This window comes from Thermobia domestica, chromosome 11 (genome assembly GCF_964235325.1).
Source record: "Thermobia domestica chromosome 11, izTheDome1.hap1.1, whole genome shotgun sequence".
NCBI lineage: Eukaryota > Metazoa > Arthropoda > Insecta > Zygentoma > Lepismatidae > Thermobia > Thermobia domestica.
In genome coordinates this window covers 176,751,698-176,779,329 of record NC_137464.1, presented here as the reverse complement: position 1 = coordinate 176,779,329, position 27,632 = coordinate 176,751,698, and the positions used below count along the sequence as shown (strand labels likewise).

Genomic DNA, 27,632 nt, shown 5'->3' with positions numbered 1-27,632 from the left:
AATCTCCTATGTCCTCTAGCTCAGTGCTCTTCAACCGAGGGCACGCGAAGATGTTTCTGGGGGTACGTAATGCTGCTTCTGGCGGTCTACTGGAAATATCTGTTGACAGTTCACTGCAAATGAAATTCGATAACTTGTCCATTTGTAAACCTGAATTTATGCTCAAAAAGAATACAATGAAATTAGTACTATTTTACAACTTCTTCCATTTTCATCAACTTACTTATATGAACAGGTTTTTTTTCTGCATTAACATCAATAAAAACGAAGCACAGAAATTCCTTGAAACCAGAATCAGCTCTGATTCTTGCACTCTCGAAGATTCGAACAAGAATCGAAGCTGAAAACAAGCTCAGTCATTTCATGAACACGTTAGTTGTAAACAGGGGTGCCCACAAGGGGGAGCTATGACGCAAACTGCGTCATTGAAATATTTGGGGGGGGGTAAAAATCTATATAAATATGTTTGAGGGGGTGTAAAAATTAATCGAAAAGATTTTTTTTTCATGGAAGAACACCTACGGATAGACAATTGAGGGGGGGTGCGTCATGGACATGAGGGGGTGGGCACCACTGGTTGTAAAGTTACTTTTAGTTTTTGAATTTTTTAACATTGTCCTCAGTGTACAGGAAGGATGAGGGGAAAATCCTCCTCAGTAGAGCTGGATGTTTCCCATATCTTGAAATTTCCCATGTTAATTTTTTAAGGGTGTGTATTTTATCCCTCTGTAAACAATCTTTTAATTGTCCTTTGTTGGGTCTCTATTTGTCCTCTTTTTAATCAACAGAGCATGATATAATAAGTTAATATATTATATCAACTTATAAGTAATTAATTTCTTAGTTTATTAAGTTTAATAAGTTAATTTCTTTTAAACAGCTTCAGGTGTACACAATTGGATGGCGAACTGTATGTAGGGATACGCGAGGAAAAATGTTGAATAGCACTGCTTTAACTTAAAGAAGATAAATATGCGACGTTAAATTAAATATTTATTTATTTAATATATAGTAATCGACAAGTATACAGTTAAACTAAAAGAACATCTAATTGAAATTGATAATTATTTCTTTCATATAATTTGATCTTGAAAGCTAGGTAAGTCTAAATAGGCCTACTACATTTTATTCCAAACACCACAATCAGTTAGTTTATTTTTATCACAGAAGCCAAGTTTCTATCTTTATTAAATGAAGAGCCATACATATTGAATAATTATACTATAAATGCTGCTGTCGGCAGTCATATTAATGTTGTTTCTTCGAAAATTCGCCATAGGATTTTTAGGGATTTTTGTGAGATTCAACACAAATACAGTAGGAATGGCCACGAGTGAGTTTGAGCGAGCTTTATTCCAAACCCAAGTAGAAGCCCAAACTCAACTCGACTCGAAACAGACATCTTTGAGCTCCACTCGAGAACTCGGCTCAAAAATTTTCTCCAACTCGACTCGAATTTGGGTCGAGTTTCGAGTCGAGTCGAGCCAAAACGAGCCAAATCGAGCTAAATCTTGTGTGTAGTTTCAAGAACTATCTTCAAGTATCCTGCATAGACAGTATAATTATCAATGATACTACTTTATTATTATTATTATTATTATTATTATTATTATTATTATTATTATTATTATTATTATTATTAGTAGTAGTAGTAGTAGTAGTAGTATTACATTATTATTATTATTATTATTATTATTATTATTATTATTATTATTATTATTATTATTATTATTATTATTACGTATTAATACTATTACTATTATTAGCTCACCCAACCGAGCCGACTCGAGGGGATGACTCACCCAAGCCGAACTGAACCGAGCTAATAGCATCCCAACCAAGCCGGTTCGAACCATCGGATGAGTTGAGCCGAGTCAAACCGAGCCGATGAACTCGTTTCAACGGAGCTGGCTTGAGGCTGTGCCTCGCCTGAACTGAGTCAGTGGCTCATCCCAATTGAGCTGAACCGATATCTCATCCCAATCGAGCCGGCTCGAGCTGTTCGCTCAGTTGAACTGAACCGACCCGGTTGACAACACTATCCGGTTTGGGCTTCTACTTGGGGTCAAAAATTTGACCGTGCAAGTCTTAGTTTGATGATAAGAACTATAATATATACTTATATTGGTGCTCTGAGCTGTTTCGTTATAAAAATATATTGTCGACTACAGTGATCAAGGCGAGACAAGACGAGACGCGAGTAGTGTCCACTGTGGTGAGCAACGTTAAAAGTATTCCACATTACTGCTTACATTTCTCATGACTTTCGCTTTACAGTCTTATCAGGCTATGATATCAAAACGAGCTGAACGAGCGAGCAATTTACCAAGCTCGACTTGACTCGAAACTCGACCTCAAAAACAGTAACTCGGCTCGAACTCTACTCGAGAAAATTACCTTTGACTCGACTTGTGACCATCCCTGAAATACAGTTTTGCATATTCCAGTAATTTTCCTTAAAAAACTTGAAACTATTGTTATATCTAATTTGACTGAATGAGTAATCTTTTGCAGGGATTGTTTACCGAGTACACATTACATTTAGATTAAACTGTAAGGTCAAGTGCCCAAATATCGTCCCCCATTATATTTTTCGATTTTTTGGCAAGGTAGTTGGGAGAAACTCTCGCCACCATTAGTTACCACCATTAGCTAGTGGACGATGCTGTTCAAGCTTTGGAAGGGACAGTAATTGAAAATGACCACGCACTGGACGTTCGCCATCACACCAGAAACAACCGGAAAAGTTCGTGATACAGTGATTGCTGATTGATGATTGCAAATGCATGAGATAGTTCATCACAGGGGACCGAACACACTCATGGGTTGGACATGAGGAAACTTTCTGTGTAATTGGGTGCCGCGTCTGCTCACACCGGAATGCTTAGCGTTGGTCCAGGTGGAAACCGGACGAACTTCGCTTCCAAGTGATATCTCATCCCGCCGTACTCGCGTGGTCTTGTTCGCAATAGACTGAAATAGTGTTACGTCACATCCTTTTTGTTGTCATGGTGATCGCATTTTTATTTTCTAAACAACAAGTAGCTTAAATACAAGGATGGTATAAAATATATTTTATAACATTCTTGCTTAAATACCTAAAGGACCGAAATGCAAAGAGAAAACAGTGGTGAAACATTTCGGAATTACAAACATTACAGTGAAACAAATACTTGTTTCTTTTTAAATATTTCTAATCAATGAAACTAAAAAAAACAGAGATATAGAAAAAGGAAGAAGAGAAAACAAGTATACTCAGACACTAAACTTAAATAATTCTGATTTTTTTTTTTTTTGATTCATTAATCTAAATACCGCTATCATAACATTGTATACGTGTACAGGATTAATATTTAACGGTTGTTTAGAATAGACTTACGTGCTGAACCATCCCTAATTGGATGTTTTCTTATACTGTTTTTAAATGATTTTTTTTTAAGTTCATAGGTAATATAAGAAAAGATTTTACCTATATTCACTGATGGTCTGGATTGAAAATTTCAAAAGGCTTGCTTCCCCCTCCCCCTTTCTTTTGTAATATTGTAAATATCAATAGTATTGTGCACTTGCATTATCAAGACTGGACATAAGAAAAGTAAATTTCCTAATAGAGTAAATATTATTCTAAAAGATTTTGTCTTTTTAAAAAGTCGTATATTTTTACAGTATTCCTAGTGCCAACAGTTTGTCACTCTACACATTAAGGAGTTTATATTGTGTATAATTGCTTCTTAAGGTAGATTACATGATAATGACGTTTTCATTAATTATTTGATTTCTATCTTATCACTCAGCGATGTGGCGCTCTTAGAAGTAAGTTCATTAGATATTAGTCTTTCTTTATGAATTTTCTTCATTTTATTCATAGTTTCCTAAACTCATTTCCAAATTCTAAATCTGTACCATTTACCACCTTGTAAACAAATTTACAGCCGTTGTCCTCTTTGTACTAGACTAAAATACACCATTCGCTTCACGTGTTTGTATAGAAAAAAACATGCAGGTCACCATGGTAACGGAAAGGAAATGACATCACTATTTCAGTCTATTCTACCATCCATTCACCTGTTCCCAAACCTTAAGAAATTCTTGATGGCAAGAAATTTCAGTCTACTGTGGAAGTTATCTCCAGAGTGAAAGACTATTTGCAATCGACTTATCGATGTATTGTGCTAGTGTCAAAGCATTGAAAGGCCGTTGACAGATGCATTAACCTTCGAGGATATTATGTTGAAAAATAAAACGTTAATCACTCTAGTACTGTGTTTCTTTCTATTCGATTCTTAATACTTTGCAAACAACCCACGTACATGAGAAGTAGAGAAAGTTTTCTTTGATTAGTTTAGTCATTTTTCAACCTCCAAAAACCGGGGAAAACTTTATAATCTGAATTTTTAAAATTGAAATACTTAGAAAATTTTAAACATCACGTCACGTTATTCATGTCAAAGAATCATGTGGTATCCTTTACTAATACACCATATTGCCAAAAGTATAAGACAGTATTTTCCCCCTTATTTAAATGTTTTCGCGCTTTTCTCCTAATTTTTTTCCGGAATTCGGATACTTGATTTCACACAATTGAAAGAAGAGAGAGAGAGAGAGAGTTTTTATAAACCAATTGACTTTAGTATTTAATAGTAAACCCCAGGTCATACCAGACAGAACTAGTGATAAAGGTTAATAAAATTGTTCGAAGATAATGGATATATTCTAGAAGTAGGTAAAAAGATAACAGAATGTACGTGATTTCAGTTTAGTGTATCTTATTATACAGAAGATGTACTTATTTATAAGATCAGGAGCTACAGTTTTGTGTATAATCTTTAAGAACATTGCAAACACTTGTGATAAAACCGATGATAATGCACAAAGATTGCGCATGTACAGTTTTCCGGCTACGGTAGAGCTTTCGTGATGAGGAAATAAAAGAAACATTCGAATATTGAATATTGAATATCAAGGGTGCCCATCAGGAGGGGGGCAAGGTGGGGCGTTTGCCCCCCCTAGAGGAAATTGTATTTCAGAATATCGAAAATCGAATAGAATTTTTACATTAGTTACAGCAAAAATTGAAACTATTTTTGAAACGTCGCTTATACTTGCCCCCTCTTGGAAATCACAACATGGGCGCCCTTGTTGAATATATTTAAATATTGAATTTGGAATAGTCGGACAAACATACACACACAAATGCCGGTTAAATGGAATGGTAGAAGCTTGCTACGCTCCTTCATCTGTCAGTTTTTCTCTGGCAGTATTATTTGCTTTTTAGGTCACATTCAAAATCTTAGATTGTACTTTGCTTTGTATTTACCATTCTTACAGTTTGAAACTGAAGTACAAATATAAATGTCAGTTACTTGTTTCCGAAACAGACAACATAATACAAAATGCCTTTATACATGTCATTGCACTATATACAAATAAAGCACATCACTTTTCTCAGGTCTTTCAAATATATTATTCTTATGCCATGCTGAAATATTTGGACCCCTTTATCATCATTTTTCTCCTTATATTTCTTAGTTAATAACACAATAGCAATTAATATAATAATTTTGGAAAGTAAGCGTTTTAATACTTACAAATAAAGAGAGGTAAAGTATGGGGAAAAATACGAAAATATGAAAATCGAAAGTCCAAAATATGATGAAATATTAAATTTTAATAATATTCTTTCTTAACGGTAACATATATATGTAGGCCTATATTCAATGCATTACGCTGCTTTTAGGTCACCTATTTAAATCATATCACGCATAAATTTACACCATTTTTATATACGTAGGGATATGTATATGAGTAGAAGTGAGTGACTCATCATTGACCAGGCCACACTACTTCAGGTAGAAACGTGAAATTTTGACAGAGTACTTAGGAGGCTGTGCCAAGTATGACTTTCTCACGAAATCCCTGAAATTGTAGAGATGAAACTTGGCACTGAACTTCTCTCTATAATAAGGGAACACGTGTATTTTGAAAATTCCACTCATTAAAGAGGAAAGCGGTGACATTTTTGTAATACTCAAATTTCCCTTTTTATTCTGGGGAGTATGAGGATTTATTTAAGTTGACGTGAAATTCGATATATACACTCTTACTTTTTTTTAAAAAAAAAAAATAAGGGAACAAGCATTTTATTATATTTGAAAATCGTGTTCCTAAAGGGGGAAATTTGTATAATACTGAAGTCTCTGGTTTTTATTCAGTAAATAGCCAATGTGAGCATTCGTTTAAGTAGGTGGTGTGAAATTTGGTAAATAAACCCTTAATTAAAAAATGAATGTTTCAGCGTTTTCGAAAATTTCATCATACCGAGGAAATTTCCAAAATATTAAAATTTCTATTTCTTTATTCAGAAAATGGCTAAGATCCTTGTTGCCTCATATTCAAAAATTCCACTTGTCAAGGGGAGAGAGGCAATTTCTATTATACGCAGATTTCCTGTTTTACGTTTATTACACCGTATTCTTCTCGTTTGAAAAACGGACACACTTCTGCTAGTTTCAGTAATAAGATGATTAAAATTGGTATTGTGAATGTATACTCTGTACATTCAAGGAAGGAGACATACTAAGAAAAGTAATACTAGTTACATATTTAAGTACAATAGAACTCCTCTCATCCGCCCTCGGCTGATCCGCCACTCCGGTTGATGCGACCGTGCTCGAGCCGAATTTGTCCCGATTCGTCAGTGACTGGATGGATCCATTGTTGTTTACTTGTTGTTACTACATATCCCCTTTAGTGCTGCGTCATCTCTTGTATAGTTTCTTTCGTTGCGCGTGTTTTCTGTACCGTACTCTGTAGAGATCAATGTAGTCATTTTTGAGCTCAGAGATTGTTTATTTTACTGTGAATCCGTATTTTTTCTGTATTTTCTGATAATCCGACCTTTTTGCGTTCCGACCATACTCCCAGTCCCAAAGATGACAGATTAGAGGGGTTCTACTGTAGTTTAGGAAATTCAATGCATTGACTTTACTACTGAATAATACTTAAGTAATATATGCTAGATACTTTCTTACAATGTGCTAATTTGCAAGATTATATAACCTTGTCCTTAGACATTCGAGTATATTCAAATAAACAAACAAATAGAATAATCTTCTGTTTTTCAAAGAAACCTTAATTTCTATTACTTTTTTATTCTTCATTTTATTAGCAACTTCGTTGCCACTTGAAAAACATGCTTTGTGTCTTTCTCTACGCAATTTCTCTATTGAGCGGCGGTTTCACATGAACCGACAGATGACGTACAAACATGGCGGTCATTGTTTTAAGCGCACGAGTAATAAACCGAAATTGAATAGCAAATTTCGACTAGTTAGAGTAAATATATGAGGGAAAGAAAGTGCTTTACGTAATTGGCTAGCTCTAAAGTATTTGCTAACGCAGTATATATATATATATATATCTACATACGTGGACGGATCCTGGATATAATCAAATGAGGGGCTAAACCATATTTTGCCGTTTTATCCAGTGTAAAGCAGGATTGAAGCCCATTTTAATAAGTGTATACCTGAGCTAGCCCCTATAGCCCCCCTTGGATCTGCCACTGTATATATATATATATATAATATAGTATAACTCTATAGCCTATGGAACCCGGAGGTTCAATGCCGCGTTCACAAAACCTCTCCACTGACTCCTATCCTTAGCTAACTGCATCCAGTTTCTACTTTGTATTCCAATCTCTGCGATATCCATCTTAATAATATTATCCTCCCATTTGCACCTAGGTCTTCGTAATGGTCGTTTTCCGATTGGTCTTCCAGTCAAGACTTTGAAAGCGTTTCTACTTTCTTCCATTCTAGCTACATGACCCGCCCACCTAAGCCTCCTAGACTTAACGATCCTCACAATGTTGGGTAAACCATATAAATTATGTAGTTCCTCGTTATGAAGTTTCCGCCATTCCCCATTCCCGCTCCTCTTGGGTCCGAATATTCGTCTCAGGATCTTGTTCTCAAATACTTTCAGTCTATGTTCTTCCTTCAGAGTAAGTATATATACAGTGGCGGATCCAAGGGGGGCTATAGGGGCTATAGTCCCCCTTGCCGCTCAGGTATACATGGATAAAACGGGCTTCAATCCTGCTGTACACTGGATAAAACAGCAAATTATGGTTTAGCCCCTCCCTTGATCATATCCTGGATCCGCCTATATATATATTAGAGGAAATGTCTATTGTTGAAACACTTAAGCGTCCCTCTACGAGTTACTGAAACTTGTTACGAAAACAATTTCTATATGTTCTATCCCAGACGACACTGAAAGAAAGATTATAGAGAAGTTGAATAAGACGCTTAGCTCAAATCGGAGATCGAATTAATCAACTAATACATGTGTGGAATGAATAAATCGTTGTCAGACGAATATTTGAACTTTCTATGTCATTCTAGAAATATTGTCCAGTCAATAGTCGTGTACTATGGGAATCTGGGTCTTATTTATAACTTTTAAACCACAAGGAAAACAAGCTATCCCTCCGATTCACGCTATTGGTTTAGTAGCCCCTTTGTAAATCTACTGATCGATAATCAGAGAAGAATTTCAGACGTGGAAATTTTGAATCCGAAATCAGTTTTATTCGATCAAAAGTTACTAACATGATAGACACACAGATAGACAACACTCCTCCTAATTTAAAACTTCATTTAAATTGCCACTGAGAAAAGAAAAGACCATCAGTAGGACATCATAATTACTGTATATTTTCTACACACCCATTAAACACATGAGCGATGTGCCGTACTCGTAAACGGGAATAACATATTTTTAAAATATACTTCCGGCAGAAGAATACGGAAGTAATGGTGGTTTACTGATGTATGCATGAACGCTGCATATGTAGGCGAGGATGAGGATATGACATATACTTAAAAGTGAAAAAGGCTGGACCACAGAATGGTTTTAATACATGTCAAAAGTGGTACCTCTGTGTGCATCCCGAAAGCAGACACACCCTGGGAAATTGAGCATCACTTGTCACGCTGCAGAGAGACATCATCATTATACAGTTATAACGTTTCTCAATGGTATCCAATTTTTTAGTTCGTGGAAGCATCACTTTCTCTTATTCTCTCTCTGTGTGTAACGCCATGGCGTGTATCTGGAAGACGTATAACAGTAGAACCGTTTCTTCAACTAAATTAGATGTCTTCGTTAGGAAGTGTCTTATTTATGTCAAATTATTGCTTTTTTTTCCCGTGTCATGCTGTTATTTTGGGTGGGATTGCTTTCTCGGCATAGGTCACAATAATCTTAACTAGTTCATCATGCATGGGTTCAAATTTCACCGGAACACTTCTTGTCTCGGAAGCTTTACGTGACGCAAACCGGCGCTATAAAGGGCTATGGACGGGAAGTGGTTAAACTTAATTTAATTTTGGATTCCTAGAAAGTGACAAGCCCCTTATTTAAATATTTTACTCCTCTGGGCCCAAGAAATATTTTTGGCTTCCTTTTTATTTCTTCGTTTTCAGTGGTGTGTAAGTAAAAGCAACACAAAAATTGACATAACCAATATGCAATAGTCTCAATTTCTTCTAACACCACTAGTGTCGTATGGAAGGCATGGTGGCTCAGTGGTAGAACGTTTACCTTTGGGGCGTGGGTCCTCTGGTTCGATCCCCGGCCAAGTACGTTTTGCGACGACATCATGTGCGTGAGTTTTCTCGGGGTACTCCCATTACCTTCCACATCCTAATTCCACCAATTATTCCATCATCATTCACGTACCTTAGTCATCCGTCTTCCTTAGCCTAACGGGCATAATCGTGGGACGTTGAACTGAAAATTTTCATTTATTTTTTTTAGTAGCATCGTAACGACAAAACTCAGTCCCCCTGTGGTGTCACCGTTGTTTTCATTATAGATCTAACTTGCGTTTCTCCTGTGGAAAGCTACTTTTATTCTCAATCTAAGTTTGTTTTCTTAAGAGTCTTCATCCCGGCGAAATTAAAATACCGCTAATTTTACAGTAATTATGTGATATCTTCAAATAGATAAAAGATAATCGAAATGTGGAACAAGAGCGCCCTAGACAATATTATTTTACATGAGAAACCGTTATCACGACTCACTTATCTGCTTTCGATTTCGAGCCATTTTGAAAATCGGCATTTATTTTCGCGTTTCTAAACAGCTGAAAACGGAAAAGCCACTAGGTGACTTGTGATAATGGTACCTCACAGAAAATAATATTGTCTAGGGCGCTCTTGTTCCATATTTCAATTATCTTTTATCTATTTGAAGATATCGCATAATTACTGTAAAATTAGCGGTATTTTAATTTCGCCGGGATGAAGACTCTTGCCGGCCTGGGACCTTGTGATTAAGTCCGTAAATTCGAACCTGAATGGGGTATGCTACTTTTAAATTCAAGTACCCACTCTAATTGCCTTACAAAAATTGGGTTTATATAGTAATTTTGTGTCCCAACTGGAGATCGAATACGGAATCTTCCAAGCTTGTGTACTATCGTATTTAATTTTCATTTAGGGATTTTTTTTTTTTTAGCTGAACCATAATTTCCCACATTTATTCCGAAATTTTAGTCATTTATTTGGAGGGAAATTTTAGATGAGCTTTTTTTCTTTGGTGTTTTAAGTAAAGGTTTTATACACAGTACGTATTGTAAAGGGAAATAACAATTATAGGTGAAATGAGAAGAAAACATATACCTATATATTTGAAATTCTTACTAGTTAATTGTAGATGACCGACAACAAACGTCAGGGGAACAATGCAATATTTGTTTCTCTTTCTTGTGCACTGGGGAAGGGTAATCCGTGATATTTTGGATATTATTGGTCTTACCTTAAACAAACAAACAAACAAAAAAATCTTTAATGTCCAACGGTTATGCTCTTGAAACTAAAGGAGATGGATGATCCATGAGAGTGGATAATTATAAAATAGTTTGTGAATGGTAAAAGTGCGAGGAAACGGGGAAAATCCTGGGAAAATTGAGGGAGACGATGTTGGATTAGAGTTTAGCGTTCCCTTCAGCACCAAGACTATGCAAAAAGTGGATCTCCAGTTTAAAGTGGAATCTGTATCACCATTGTGCGTTAAAATTTCAATCCACCCAGAATCCCGTGCACCAAAGGCAAGCGCGCTAGACCACCGGGAAGAGCAGGATGTGATATTGTCCACCAAAAACTCACATGGCTTGGGATCAAACCAGGTACCCTTCGCACTAGAGATGAGCGTTCTACCACTGAGCTCCCGTGCTCCAACAAGAAAAAATAGTGGGACAATGCAATGTTTTTTTCCTTCATATGCGTAGGAGGGATTTTTATGTGTTAATTTTCAGGACAGGGGACTTGCCATAAGTAGTTTCTTGATTATTGGGCTTTTCATTCATGTTTTCTCTTTCCATAGATTATGCATGAATTAATTCTCCATTCTTTTCTTGTTTTTTTTTTTCAGATCTTCCATAATATGGATGGAAAAGCAACCCCATAACTGAAAATGAGACCATAACATTGGAAAGTAAGTAAACATAAGACAAACTTTGCTAATTTGTGTTACATTCATTAAATCATTAATTCTTGAAGTTTCGTTGGTGACTTTTAAATTCAGTGATCTAAACTGAAGTTAAGCTCTTTCGACTATGGCCTACCAAATGATGCACATTAAACTTAGTGATGAGTGGTCAGGGTATTGATTCTCACAGCCTAGACCGCAGTCTGCTACCTACCAAAATTCTCTTAGTCTACCATAATTCAATGTCCTTCAAATGGAGACCGAAATAATTGAAATATGTTTTTCTGTTTGCTGCTATAAAAATATTTTGCAGTCAAATCCGTAGAAAAATTTCATTACATAACAGGGAAACAATCTTTAATTGTTCCAGCTGTAATGTAATTCTGTGTGTTCTGTTTTACTAAACTAACAACACGGATACATCCGGGAGAGGAGTTCGCAATATTAATAAAGATAAAGGTTTCCCCCACACGAATTATAACGAGTCAAGTCTATCTAATAAAAAGAATGCAGCTGTTAACTGATTATTATTATTCAAAATTAAATAATCTGAGATTTTAAGACTATTTTTGTTTAAAGGATAAGTTCAAAAATACTATATTAAAATGCTAGGTTTATATGTTTGTCTCCAAAGAAAAGTTTATATGTTTGTCTATCCTTTCGACAATGAAATCTCGAAAACCACAAGTGCTTCAAACGTGCCATTTTTGCTGGTCGATTCCAAATTTTGTGTAGATTGTCCAGTTCTAAATGAATATTTTTAGAATGTGACCGTTATTTCTTTATTACATTTTTTAGGGGTACACTGGAAGCACTCAAATTTTAAAAAAGTAAAACATCATATCCTATGAGTTATACATTCCAACACAACATAGTTGCATACAGGGATCGTATATCTCTCAGACCTTGGTTTCATGGCCAAATGATAATGTAAAACGAAATAAATGAAATCTGAGTTTTACGTCTCAAGGTTTTGCCGGCTACGCTAAAGAAGACAGTAGTGAGAAATGAATGAAGTGGTGGAATGAAGAAAGTGGGAGGAAACGGGAGAACTCCGAGGAAATCCACGCACATGGTGTTTGTCCACCACAAAGTTCACTTTGCAATGTACAACGAAAGATAACCATGTATCCAGTATAAGATGCATCTTTTATAATTAATTGTGTATGTAATGTATTTGCTTATTACTAGAGCCCGGAACTTGGGCAAAATGCCTTTCTTTTAAAGATGCCTGTATCTGTATTTTTTTAAAAGGAAAAATTCATTTTGTGTTGTTGTGAGCCTGTATTGAAGTTTTTTTTAATTTTGCCTTTTAATAGCTTCAACAACTTTTTGATGTGTAAATGCTTTTTTTTTTTTTTTGCCTTTTTTGCAATTTTAGATACAAAAAATTCAAATTATAAATACTGATTCTCGATTAGTAATGTATCACCGTGCTTGTGGGTTTTCTCGGGGTTCTCCCATTTCCTCCCACTTTCTTCATTCCACCAGTTCACTCATTTCTCATTATCACCGTCTCCTTTAGCCTGACCGGCATAACCGTGGGACGTTAAACTTAAAGATTTCATTTCATTTTATTTTCGATTAGGAATGTCATTTTTTTTTTTTCATTGAAATGTGTGCGCTGCGTGATATCATGTTCAACAATAACATTGACTTCAGGTTCAGGTTGATTTAAAAACGCTAGCTTAGACGAAAGTTGGCGAACTTTGGGATTGTAACAATTAATGCGAACAAAGGCGGTAGCGTGCTATCAGAAATAATATCTGCGCTTGCAACAATGAGTGGCGATTTCCTTCAAGTTGTTGTTCGCGGGGTCATTGTTTCCCCAGTCGGCATCAAAAGAAACTGAGCTTCTGTAAAAAACAAGGAAAGAAAGAACTAAGTTCAATCAACGAAGCATTCGAAGCAATATTTTTTATTCCAGATTCGAACCCACAAAAGGCCGCATCATGCCAAAATTTAGCATACCGTTGAGCAGTAAGTTACAAGGATACGTCCGTGAATTTGGCGCAGATACGTTTACTACTGATGGCGCAGTTTTGTTGTGCAAAGTATGTGGCAAAGCAATTAATCACGACAAGAAATACTTTGTATCTCAGCATCTGAATACTGCTAAACATAGAGATGCTGCTTTGAAAATGACGGGACAGAAGAAATTGTCCTTGATTTCAACAGCTGTTTGCTCATCCAATAGACAATTACAGTTTTCTTTTGACCTAAGCAAGGCTTTCATGGCAGCGGGAATACCTTTCTGGAAGCTGGAAAACAAGACACTAAAGAATTTCCTGGAAAAATACGCGAAGGAAGTTGTACCGTCAGAATCTACTCTAAGGAAAACATATTTAAATGCTTGCTATGAACAAACTTTGCAAAAGATTCGTGACGAAGTTTGTGGGAAAAAGATTTGGATTTCGATAGATGAGACGACAGATGCTACAGGACAGATGCTACAGGAACGGATACCTAGCCAACGTCATCATTGGACCTATGAAAACATCCTTATCCTTGTCATTTCTTCTGACTGTAGAAGAGCTCGAAAAGGCTAATGGCTCATCAATAGCTCAGTTATTCACAAATTCGCTTGTTCTGATCTGGCCAGAAGGAACAGAACACAATAATGTCCTCCTTTTCATTACAGATGCTGCTCCGTACATGAAGAAAGCTGCGCGGGCATTGAAAGTGCTGTTCCCCAACATGATTCATATACCATGTTTAGTTCACGGCATACATAGAATCGCTGAAGAGATAAGAATGTTTTACCCTAAAATAGACAAGCTAATTTCAAACACCAAAAAAATATTTCTGAAATCTCCTTCCCGATATCGGATTTTTAAGGAAGTAGCGCCCAAGCTTCCTCTTCCTCCACAGCCACAGAGGTGGGGGGCCTGGATTTCAGCTGTGGTGTACTATGCAAACAATCTGGAAACGATCCGTGCTGTGATGGAACAATTATCAGAAGAGGATGCTGCTTCAATTTCCGAGATGAAAAAACTTTTGTGCTGTTCAGATCTCAGCAGTGATCTTGCATTCATTTCAGTGCATTATGGTAAGTTGCCAGAGACTATTACGAAACTAGAGAAAAGAGGTGAAACCCTTCCAACATCCTTACAGATTTTTCAGGAAACAGTTGACCAGCTAGGAAAAGTGCCGGGGGAAAAGGGACTGGCTATGAAGAGTGCAAACGTGTTGTGGCAGATAACAAGGACTTTCAAAAAAATTTGAAAATTCGTGATGTTCTTAACGGTGAAAAGTGTGTTGATCTTGAAATGAGTTCATCTACAATAGCTTCATTTATGTACGCCCCAGTTACTTCAGTTGAAGTGGAAAGACCATATTCTATTGTAAAAACAGTTCTTTCTGACAGGTGATTAAGTGTGACTGTTGATAACTTAAAGAAGCATCTTGTAGTCATGTGCAACCACCATACACTGTAAGTAACATTTTGTACACATATTCATATAACAAGAAAAATATCATGTAATGTTTGAGGATTAGAAACTAACAACTTTTGTTTTTTGCCTTTTAGTGCTTATTTGTCAAATTTTAAATACCATTTTGCCTGTCTATTTTACACAAAATAAATGCCTAAACTTCCGGGCTCTACTTATTACATACTGCATGCAAGAAGAAAGAAAACACTGACCATACATGAATTAGAAACTCCAACTGGAAGTATGCTCAATCCTGCAAATGGTGCGAGATATTGAAAAATAATCGAAAATATCTTCCCTTGATGGTACCTCTTGCACTTCTTTCACTTGTGTCTGTAAAAGGACATGAATAGATGTTGAGATATGGCAAGAAGATCCATGCTCATACGTGAATGATGCGCTGTGTAAAGAGCGCAGGTTCAGCTAGTATACATTTTAACAATAACGTTCCAAAAATGTTAACGATAAAAAAAATAACAATCCAACTATAACCTTAATTACAGCAAAGTTTGCTCAATAGGAGATACCATGCCTGAATGGTGTTATATATATATATATAAGGTAACCAAGAAAGTTCTGTCGCTTTTTGTAGAGGTCTATGTTCCATTTGCCCTAACACCGTGAGTTGAATACGAATGGAGATAAGGCGAAGGTCAGTTGTTCGTATGGGCATATCCAACATACTACCTGGTTCTAGCAGTTTAATTACACCGTGAACTTGCATAAGGACAGAGTGAGCATGGGACCTGCACAAAATATCATAAGGGCGTGTATGTTGTACGAGTTCAAACTAGGGTCAAACGCCGCTGCAGCAGGGCGGAAGATATACCAGACCTTTGGTGAGGGTGTCGTGACTACACGGACAGTATAGCGGTGGTTTAACAAGTTTAAGAACGGAGACGAAACAATCGAAGACCACCACGTGCTAGAAGACCAAAACATATACAAAATAAAGATCTGCAGGAAGCAATTGTGGCGAACAGTGATCAGACATGTGAGGAACTGGGACTACAATTCAATGCGAGTGGAGAAATCATTCGGCAGCACCTCTATTAACTTGGAAAGCACTACGAATTTGGTCCATGGGTCCCACACGATTTGACTCCGGGCCAGAAGGCAACCTGTGTCTGTGTTTCTTTGCTGTCTTCTCTGTGGAAGATGTCATTTCTGAACAGGGTGTTGACATGTGATTAGAAGTGGGTTCTGTACGAAGCTCTACGGCGCCGTCATCACTGGTTAGCATCCCTGAACCGGTTCCAAAACAGCTGAAATCATCAAGAAGATCCTACTGTGTGATGGACTGCTCGCGGCATCGTGCATCGGGAACTGCTACCAGCTGGTCAGAGCACCAATGCGACTGTCTACTGTCAGCAATTGAGCCGTGTTCAAGAAAAACTCAAAACTTTGGAGCCAGCACTTCTGAATCGCAAATGGGTAATCCTGTCACAGGACAGCGCTAAGCCCTACGTCTGTAGAATAATCCGGGACACCATTCTGCGCCTTGGATGGGAAACACTATTGCATTCAGCATACTCCCCGGTCAATGCACCGTTCGATTATCATCTGTTTCATTCGTTGGAAATCATCTTAAAGGACGCCAGTTCAAATCCCTAGTAGAGGTGCAAAATGCACTTGATACCTTCTTCGCTTCACGGCTCACCAAGTTCTACCGCGACGGAATCCATTGCAGTTCCAAAACGTTGGCAGAAGGTCGTCGATGATGATGGGGACTATTTTTGATCTTCCAGATACGTCTTAGGTGACATATCGATGTTCGAAGATGGTGGGTAAAAAATGGGACATAACTTTCTTGGCTACCGTTATACTTAACAGACTATGTTAATTTAATTCCGCTTTATTTCGATGGGTCACTAGAACGGGTTACAAACCAGAAATGCCTCGTGATACAACAGACAAAAATTCATGTAATGTATAGCAAGTTTGATTAAATATATATATATATATATATATATATATATATATATATATATATATATATATAATCAATTGAGCGAGCGAAGAGACTATTTGAAACAATTAATTAATAAAAAATAAAGGTTCTATACTTACATTTTCTGTTGGATCACATAGAGCATATGCCCTACATCCTCCTAATCCGTCTAATGCCGACACAAAGTTACAAATATCGAACCAGTACTCTTGATAATGCTTTCACTTAAATATTTTCAGTCGAGCACCATATAGAATAAATGAATTATAACACCTAGGTATACCCACGCAAAATGTAACACAAACTAATCACTCATTTTACTTAGTGCTGCGTACGACGAAAAAATTGCTCGCATACATCAAGTAGATTTCGTGGCTTCTAACATTGTCATCGATGACAAGGACCAGAAACCATTAAAATTACCACCAGAGGGCTATACAATAGAAGATTACATAGATACATGTACACTGCAAGTACACCAAGTAGGAAAAGTTAATAAATCCATCTCGAGCTATTTACCAGAACTATTAAAGAATATCACAACGCAATAAAAAATGAATTTGCATCATGTAAGAATAATAACGTAAAGATGAAACATCATACGTTACACAGCAGAGATATCGAATCTTTTTGTCAGCAGCCATACTGATAAGGTAAGTGTGCACAACTTCACCGATGTTTGGAAATTTGCCACACACCACTATTGCGATAAATGATTAGTTAAGTGGTGTTAGTATTTTGTCAGCCATTCTACATTGAAGCACTTGCCCAGGAAAAAATAAAAACGGTAAGCAGATATGAAGGGTAGCCGTTGTATGTATTTGTGATGGTGACCTAATATTGTTCTTGGGAAATTCTTCCAATTGTGGCATTTAAGTTAATCTGTAAGGTAATTAACGCATCATCAAACTCTTAAATCTTCTCCGTACAATACTGTAAATCAGTAGATAGGCTAGGATTTGAGTCTAGTGTTTTCACGCGATAGTATTGGCATAATTCACTGTCGACAGTTTCGCCATGATGGAAATTGTAAATTGTGTTAATGTTGTTTTTTAAGGCAGTATTTTTACAATTAATGAGTCCAGAGGGGAATTATGTGAAATTATTTAAGTTTTTTAGCAGGGACAACTGAGCTAATAATCTTCTCGAAAGTTTGAATCAGTATATAGACCAGTGTTATCTAATAAACAGATTGCAAAAATATTGAGAATTCGTAATTTATTATATAAGAGATGCTGAAATAGTGGCTTTGATTTTTTTTAAAACTTTTAAGTGTTTCCTCTGGTTCAAAGATTTTGTACTTTTGATGGTTTTTTCCCCCCGGATCCTCAAATTTGTACCTATGTTTCTAGTGATGGGAGGTGGAAAATTTTCCGCTATATTTTTCCGGAAAATATTCCGTTCTAAAAAAAATATCAGTAATCAAGTAACAATTCCTCAGCAATCATAAAATTGGTTGAATTCATGTACAGAAATGTAAAAAAGTGAAAGATCGTTTAAACAATCTGAAAATTTTCATGGTTCAGACAATTTTCAGTACTATGTAGAAACAAGTTAAACAATTTTTCCTGAATCGAAATATTTTCTCTTATATGGAAAATTGAAGACCTTTTTATGAGTCGGGAAATTTTTATCATTTTGAAGCAAAAAGTAAAACAACTTTTTGTGCATCGGAAAGTTTTATTGCTCTGTAGAAACAAGTGAAAGGAATTTTCATAGATAGGAAAATTTTCATCACGATCTAGAAACAAGTGGAAAAAACTTTTCATAAGCCGGGCAATTTTGGATGTTATGTACAGTGATGTTAGGTGGAAAATTTTCCACTATATTTAACTGCACATTCAGCTACAAAATTGAATTTCTGTAAAGGAAAGTTAGTCAACAACAAATTATAATTTTCCAATTAGCTTTCGGGAACCGGAAAATTTTCTAATATTTCAAGTTGAGAAGTAAACTTTTACACAGTTTCTCTCTCTCTCTCTTTGCATCTGCGAGCTCCTTCGTTGCTAAGCGGTTAGCATACGCGCCTTTGGCATGAAAGACCTAGCTTTGATTCCCAGCGGGGGCTCATGTAGTTCGGATTTCACGTTAATCAGTTGGTCCCGTCTTATATCGTTTTGCTGCTGAAAGGGACGTTAAACTCAAAATCAACACAATTCAACTCCCCTCTTTCTTTCTTTCTTTCTTTCTTTCTCTCTCTCTCTCTCTCTCTCTCTCTCTCTGTGTGTGTGTGTGTGTATGCAAAGTGCAGAGGATATGAGTTCGGAGAGTACAAATATTCCATTCTATTATTTAAAATTTCAATTTATGAAAAGTCATGAATGTTTTTCCGATTCATAAAAACATACTCCACTTATTCCTACATCATTGTTTAGCCGTAAAATTTATTGGTAATAAATTTTGTCTTAGAAAGTTTCATGAAGTGAAAATCTAACGATTCTTCATTTCAAGAATGTTTCAAAAACTTCAATACGTTCTTCCCTCAGAATCCACCTTTGATCTTACAATATTAGATTTCGTCAGTTTAATACGCATAAGACAGTTTTCTCATAGCTTTACTACTTTTATAGATTTACATTCTGCAACATTTATAAATAAGTAGATATAATAGAGAAAGAGAGAGAGAGGAAGAGAAACACTATGTAAATTTTTACTTCCCAATTTGAAATATTAGAAACTTTTCTGGTTCCCGAAATCTAATTAGAAAATTATAATTTGTTGCTGTCTAATTTCCCTGTACAGGAAAATATATCTCAAAGTGCAGTTAAATATAGTGGAAAATTTTCCACCTAACATCGCTATACATAATATCCAAAACTGTCCAGATTATGAAAAATGTTTTCACTTGTTTCTACATCGTGATAAAAATATTCCGATTCATGAAAATTCCTTACATTTGTTTCTACAGAGCAATAAAACTTTCCGATTCACAAAAAGTTGTTTTTATGTTTTGCTTCAAAATGATGAAAATTTTCCGACTCATAAAAAGTTCTTCAATTTTTCCATACAAGACACAAAATATTGTTTCACTTGTTCCTACATAATACTGAAAATTGTGTGAGCCATAAAAATTTTCAGATTCTTTAAACGATCTTCACTTTTTAACATTTTTATACATGATTTCAATCAATTTTATGAATACTAAGGAACTGTTACTTGATCACTGATATTTGTTAAGAACGGAAAATTTTCTGGAAAAATATGGAAGAAAATTTTTCACCTCACATCACTTCTAAACAACGATGTAGGAATAAGTGGAGTATGTTTTTATGAATAGGAAAAGTTTCCGTTTCAAAATTTTTTGGAAAATTTTCATCACTGAACAGGACAGACAATTCTTCGATTCATGAAAAATTGTTTCACTTGTTCCTACATAGTACTGAAAATTGTCTGAGCCATGAAAATTTTCAGATTCTTTAAACAATTTTTCAATTTTTAACATTTCTGTACATGAATTTAATCAATTTATGAATACTGAGGAATTGTTTGATCACTGATATTTGTTAAGAACGGAAAATTTTCCGGAAAAGTATAGAAGAAAATTTTCCACCTCACATCACGGCTATACAAGGATGTAGGAATAGGTGGAGTATGTTTTTATGAATCGGAAAATTTTCAGGAATAGGTGGAGTATGTTTCCCATTTTGGTACTAACATGTACTTTCAGAAGGCATTGAAAGCATTGCATTGCAGTCAGTGTTGAATTCAGACTTTTGTACAGGGGGGGGGAATAACAATTTAAGGGGGCCTCTGTTCTAGATTGCAATAGAACAGCAGGAATCTGTTACAGTAAAATTCGCGACTTGTTATTGTCTGGTCGGTTGCAATAACCATAACCAATAACCAACGGTAACGTTGTCAACCGTTTGTGTGCGTCTGTATCTAATTTCGAAGTTTTTATTTTAACTTCGACTTTATACGAGAACGCGGTTTGTTAATTAGAACAATTAGGTTGGGCAAAAGAAGAAACTAATTTTCATTAACAAAACAAAAATCCTTGCTTTTAAGATTTTTATTTTCGAAAAAATTTAATAGAACAAAGCAAATATTTCAATGCATGTGCAATTATAGATATTCTAGGGGGACATATATATATATAATAATAATATATTCTAGGGGGTGCTCAGCCCCCTTCCCCTTGAACATGCCTGAATTCAGCACTGATGCAGTGGTCTACACTTTGTCAAGAGTGACGCAAGAAGGTCACATGCTACTAATGGAATAAGCAATACGTGTGTACTGATTAAAAAATTAGTCGAAATAATTATTTTTATCATTTCATTTATAACATTGGGTGGAAATTGTCAAGTTTATATATAGGCACTATGTGAACTACAAAATAATTTTGCAGCAAGCTTAATTCTTTTCTGCTAATTTAAACAATCCGCTCACAGATAATATTGTAGTGAATTGGTGAAATCGCAAGTGTGTGTTTTGAAAGACATGATTAGTTGTTAATATAATATAATATAACATAGGTACCAAAAATATCGAACTATCTATTGCAACCATCATATTTACTATATTATTGTTAAGGATTTTACAGTGACCACACAAAGCTTAGCGTGGCAAAATTGCGCATTATTTTAGAAATATGCCCTCCTATAGATTCAATGTTATTATATGTGCTGTTGTAGTTGTAAGTTCGTCTACTAGTTTTTTTTTTTTTTTTTTTTTTTTTTTAAATACGAATTTGTGAGAGATGTGTCATAATTGTCTTCCTCTGAAGAACAAAGTTTAAGTTCTGTTCAAACACTTTTCCATAACTTCAGAAACATTCTTTGAGATTAAAAAAAAGAAAGAAAAAAAAGAAAAAAGAAAAAAAGAAAAAGAAAAAAGTTTGCATAACTATTCAACCGAAGTTAATGAATATTTAGTTTCATCACTTGTTGCTGTCTATGGTCGTTCCTGAGTAGGATTTATCTTCCCTTTTCTTGTGGACATATTTGAAGTCAACTATTCTCTTTTCGACTGCAGCGTATGATATACCATGTGTCTTCAGTTTACCCGCCATGCTCACATGGATCTTCTTTGGTGTCATTCCTTTTTCTGTACAAGTAATGTATTACGGCTTAGTTTGCAGTAATTTCTAGTTTGCTGAATGCTTTTACCTCTATCGCTGCAGTTATCTGTAAAGTTTAGTACAGTCAGGATAAATGATATAATAGGTTTTTACGGAACTTTGTTTTCTACAAAAATATTAGCTTGTACAAAGATGCTCTGAGTATTTATAGAGGCAGATATGATGTGTTTGCAATTATGTGTTAAAGAAATAAAAATATTACCATTTTTTAAATTAGTATTTACAACTATTTCGAACATTACTTTTGTTCTCTCCGTATGTTATGTTTCTCTATACACTAATATTTGAATACTAACATTTCCTGCTGCTAACTCATGGAAGATTTTGGACCAATAATGGTTTGTATCCAGCCTGATCCAGAACCAACCACGGAGATTTGGGGGGGGAATGAATATTTTAGAGGGGGCGAAGTCATTAAAAATTCTCTTACAAATAGCTAAATTGTGTTTTTTGAATTAATAGTAGCATCTTGTGTTAAGGTCTGGAGTGGTCACGAAAAGTTTAGGAGAGTCAGGCCCCCTAGCCCCCCTCTGGTTGCGGTCTGCATCCAGTTGGATCATATATATAATATAGTTTAGTATCCTCGTGCAGCGTTATTATATCTGGTTTTCCAATTTTGAGTTTAGTACCAGTAATTCAAGTATTGCGTACCCACTTCGTATGTAGAAATATTTCAAAAATTAGCACTGTAAAAATCGAACGTAATTTGTAAACAAAATACTTCTGTAACGAGATTCCAGCATGTTTTTCACAACACTGGAAAGAATTTAATTCATTGTCTGTTTTCGCTAAAAGTAAAACAATGATGCAACCTAATTAAATTGCACGACAATGTTAGTGAAAAACGTTACCTTGAGACAACACTCCCACGCGGGGTAACAAGTGAAAAATTAAAAAAAAGAAAAGCTTTTTATTGTTTGTTTGGGTGTGGAAACAGATAGTACTCACTGATAGCTTTTCAGGATGGTACTGTATTGTGCTGTGACCTGCATATCATCTTCATTTACGTATAGCTGTTCAACAACGAAGAGAATGTCGACTAAACAGTGAAAGGATGTTCTCAGTTGCAGTTTTTGTTGTTTCTTTTTCAATTATATTGCAATACAATACTGTATTTTGCATTTCCTTATAATTCAAGTTTACCAGTGTTACCAATCCATTAACATTATAAAACTCTTAACTCTATCCTTGAATCAGAAATTACATTTACCTTGAGAAGCAACGGTGTGTTAAAGAAGACTACAACAGAAAATTATTAGTTTTTTACTGTATTCTGTTTATAACAATGAAACTATAAATACTTTTTTGCATAATATTACATTGGCGTATTGTTAAGGTTGGCAACTTTTTTTTTTTTTTTTTTTTTTAGAGAAAAAGGAAAATTTTTACGACTTTTTAAAGAAAAGAATGATGTGTGGTGTTCAGAATTTAATTGCAAGGAACTCTTAAATGGTTTCACATAGTACCATAGAATAAATTTAATTGGAAACCGGAACATTCATTAGAAAAGTATAGTGGACCTACAATTCTCAGTGGGAGCTCATGAAGTTCGAATCCCACATTAACCAGTAGGTCTTATTCTCATGTAGCCGTGGTGTTGGAAGGGACAGTCAACTCAAATCATACCAAGTATATTATAAAAATCTTTGTATTACGTATCATTACAACTTCGCATCTCATGCGTAGTTTTCGAGAAAATCGTTAAAAAAAACTTTTGTGGCGCTGAAAAATATGTAATTCGGTGTCAATAATCAATATGTTTTTATTTTGTTGGAAGTAGTTGTTATTTATTTATGTACTGTGTATATACTAAATTGCACTGTTAACTAGCAGATTGTATTTATTGGGAGTTTGTGTTTTCTTAATAGCCACACTTATACTCTTTACTCATTTTATACGCGTTGGGTAAAACTAAGTTTTCATCTGATGATGATATAGTGAATGTTGGAATTAATGTTGATTGGTATTAATAGCGCACTAAATTTGTGTGTGACTAAGTATCAATAAAGGTTAACGGACGGGGGACTTGATTTTATTTTATTTTAGCGTCCCTTTCAGCAGCGAGGCTATATGAGACGTGGACCTACTGATTAACGTGGTACCCGAACCACATGAGCTCCTACGGGAATCGAACCCGGGTCTCCCACGCCAAAGGCGCGTACGTTAAGCGCTTAGCCACGAGGGAGCTCAATCTCATTTTCACATTTTTCGAGGTTAGACCACTGTTGCGCACACCCCATCATTTAGTCTTTAGTATATCTTTAAACGTACTACAAGTACGCCACTTTCATCTCAAGTCAGTAGTTGTATAGAGCTGCCTTTTGTTATATATTAGTCGAGTTAGGATTAAAATTCGATTGTTTGTGAGACCTATGATAATATTTTCAGAATGAGTTATAACGTTGAAAAACTGCATAGTAATGCTGCATATTTTCTTTGTGCCACATTGGAATTTAATGTAGCCTATCTTATTCAGTCGGCTCTTATGATTAATTCAATGATTTGAACTCCTGCAGCATTACGCTAAAATCATGGATGTCTTTGAATTTTCGTCATCATTTCTATTTTTTTATTACGAGCAAAATAAATATCATAAGCGGCATTTTACATAATACATATAGACGCAGATCAGTCAGTTGATTGCTTAAAGCTTATAGCAAAGCTATTACATTTCTAAGACACTGACGGCCTTAGGACAAAATCCATGGCTTTCCCATAAAATCTTAAATCTCTCTATATAAAAAGGGCAAAGTTCCGAGTGACTGAGTGAGTGAGTGACAGATCACCGTACAGACCAAATCGCTTAAGCTACAAACTTGAAATTTGGACAGTTTATAGGCTTTGTGACGTAGGATACAACTAAGGAAGGACTTTGGGAAATTCGACGAGGAAGGGGGGAAATGGGGTGGAAAATATTGATGATTCTTGACGTTAGATACTTCAAATTTGGTATTTGGGTTTCTCATTGAAAATAATTTGATACTTGTTAAAGTGCTTTTTGATATTTAAATTAGAAGGGGCAGGTAAGATTTAGAAAGTAAAAGAACGGGTGGTAATTGCAATTATTGCAATTAGTATAATAATATGCCTATATCTCGGAAACTTAAAGGGTTAGAAACATGGAATTTGGTATTTGGACTTCTCACTTAAAATAATTAGATACGTATTTCAACGTTTTTTTGATATGTGGCCCAGAAGGGAAGAAAAAGGGCGAGAAGAAAATTAAATGGGGATTACAATTATTGTATTAATATGTTCAATCCTTTAAGGTTAGAGACTTGAAATTTGGTATTTGTATTTCTCATTGAAAATAATTTGACATGTGTTTAAGTGTTTTTTTGACGTTTCAGTAAAAAGGAAAAGGAAAGAGATGGAAAGGAAAGAGGGTGGGGATTGTAATTATTATAATAACATGTCGATATCTGGGAACCTCTGAAGGTTAGGAGCATAGAATTTGGTATTTATACTTTACATTTGAAATAACTAGGTATGCACTTAAGCGTTTTTTGATGTATGTCTTAGAGGAAAAGAAAAGGGGCGGGAAGAAAAGACTTTTATATCTCGGAATCCTGGAATGTTAGAGAAATTTAACTTGTTATTTGAACAAAAATTCGTTATGAAATGAAATCCTTGAGTTTTACGTCCCACGCTTATGCCGGTTAGGCTAAAGGAGACGGTGATTATGAAAAATAAATGAAATGAAGAAAGTGGGAGGAAACGGGAAAACCCCGAAAATACGCACGAGCACGGTGTTTGTCCACCACAAAGTCCACACGGCGCGAGCTGGGATCGAACCAGGGACCCCAAGCACCGGAGGTGAACGCTCTACCACTGAGCCACCGCGCCCCCTTAAAAATTCGTTATGTTTGCAGGCATAGGTTGTGCGAGGCCGTAGACCGAGCAAATGTGTGGCTGGGGGGAAAGCCCCGATGTACTCGCACTGAAATTCGGTATGTCTCGGGATACCGGAATGTTATTACATACAATTTGATATTTGAACTGAGATTCGGTATGGTTGTAGGTTTACGAGGTACGAGGTCATAGGCCGATCAAATGAGATATCAGAGGGTCTAAGGGCAAATCCCCAGACATTTCTTTTTAAATTGATTATGATTAGAGGCTTTTGTGGTGCGAGGCCCTAGTAACGGGGGTCTAATGGCGAAGCCCCCAACTAGCCGAGGTCTATTAAGTATATAAATGTATTTGCGTAATGACTGGAAATTGCATGTATGCCTGTGGACAAAATTGCATAAGTAGCCACGGGAAATGACAATCCTTTAAGATAAAAATTTTTAAAAAGCTACCAAAATGTACTCTTGAATGAGTTGTATATTATGTTTGCGCAGGGGCGAATCCAAAACGGACTCCTGGAGGGGGCGTTTGGGGATGCTAGCAGTGAAAAATTACTTAGATGATCTGAAATTGCCACAAATTACTACTAAAGTACGTACACTGTTAATGGTGGCGCTGGGTAGGGGCGAACGACTTTTCGCCCTCCCCCTGCATCCGCCTATGTGTACATGAATGATATAGCTCCTTATACAACCTATGCAGAGTTAATAGTAGTGGATTACTAATTACAAAGATACGTGTTACTGCTCGAGGCTCCATATGGTATTTTGTATACACATACAGTACATTAAAACATTGATTTTGATGCATTAATTGCCATTTAGAACTTCATCTCTACTACAATTCTTAATTCTAACTGGAGTGGTACGGTCACAGAGAAACGTATTTTTAAAGAAAGAAAAAAAGCTCATCAAGAGCAAGAAAAGGAAGTTGCTCCTTAATTTGATTTGATCTATATTTTATGGGCTGTTCTATTAGCAATGGCCTAGCCCATCACGACTAGGAAATGGCCTCATTCAGTGACCACAATAACTCAGAAAGAATTAGAAAAGTAAGCAGCCTGAGTCTAATGAAGAAGCTTGGGCTTGAGACTGTTTCATCCCAGCATTTGACTAGTGTTACAGAAAACAAAGGACAAATTTCCATCAGGACGACCTCTTTAAAAAAGATTTACTACCTTTTCGGTCAAGTATTTTCACTAGAATCGAATCTGACAATGAGATTGCTCTCACCTAAGTCGACAGTTTTACTCAATCAAATTTGGAGTAATTGTGACATATTAAGGCACGAAAACCAAATATCAACAGAATGAAGAGAACGCAAGGCTGTCACACGATCAGATACCAAAAGTGTCTTAAAATCTTATTTTAAGCATAGGAATGAAAATCACTTTGTCAATAATTTCGAAAATATTGCTGATTCGGAACACCCGAATTTTCTGACACGGAGTTTCGAATCCGGATCCAAGATCCGGTTTTTCAGGTCTGGATCCACGATCCGAAATTTCGGATCCGGATCCAAGATCCGTTTTTTTCGGATCCGGATCCAAGATCCGAAATTTCGGATCCGGATCCAAATCCAAGATCCGAAATCTCGGATCCGGATCCAGTGTCCGGATATCCGGATCCAAAAATATCCGGATCTGGCCATCCCTACTAGGAACCCTACTCACCAGAGATAAGCACTCTACCACTGGGCCATCGTACCCCCAATTGAATAAGTAAGCTTTCCATATTCGTTTGGTACTCTTTCTGTCGATTTTATCTTCTCCATCTTCCTCCAACACCACATGTTGAAACTCTCTCTATAT

General features: G+C 35.9%; 1 protein-coding gene across 2 annotated transcripts in view; it reads left to right on the top strand.

Moving 5' to 3' along the window:
* Positions 1 to 27,632, top strand: part of LOC145664572 (4-galactosyl-N-acetylglucosaminide 3-alpha-L-fucosyltransferase 9-like) — a 439,648-nt gene that overhangs the window by 275,130 nt on the left and 136,886 nt on the right. For both annotated transcript variants that reach the window (XR_014127468.1, XM_081731349.1), the window contains exon 3: positions 11,446 to 11,508. The gene's annotated coding sequence lies outside the window, so the exon portion shown is untranslated. The remainder of the gene's footprint in view (positions 1 to 11,445; positions 11,509 to 27,632) is intronic.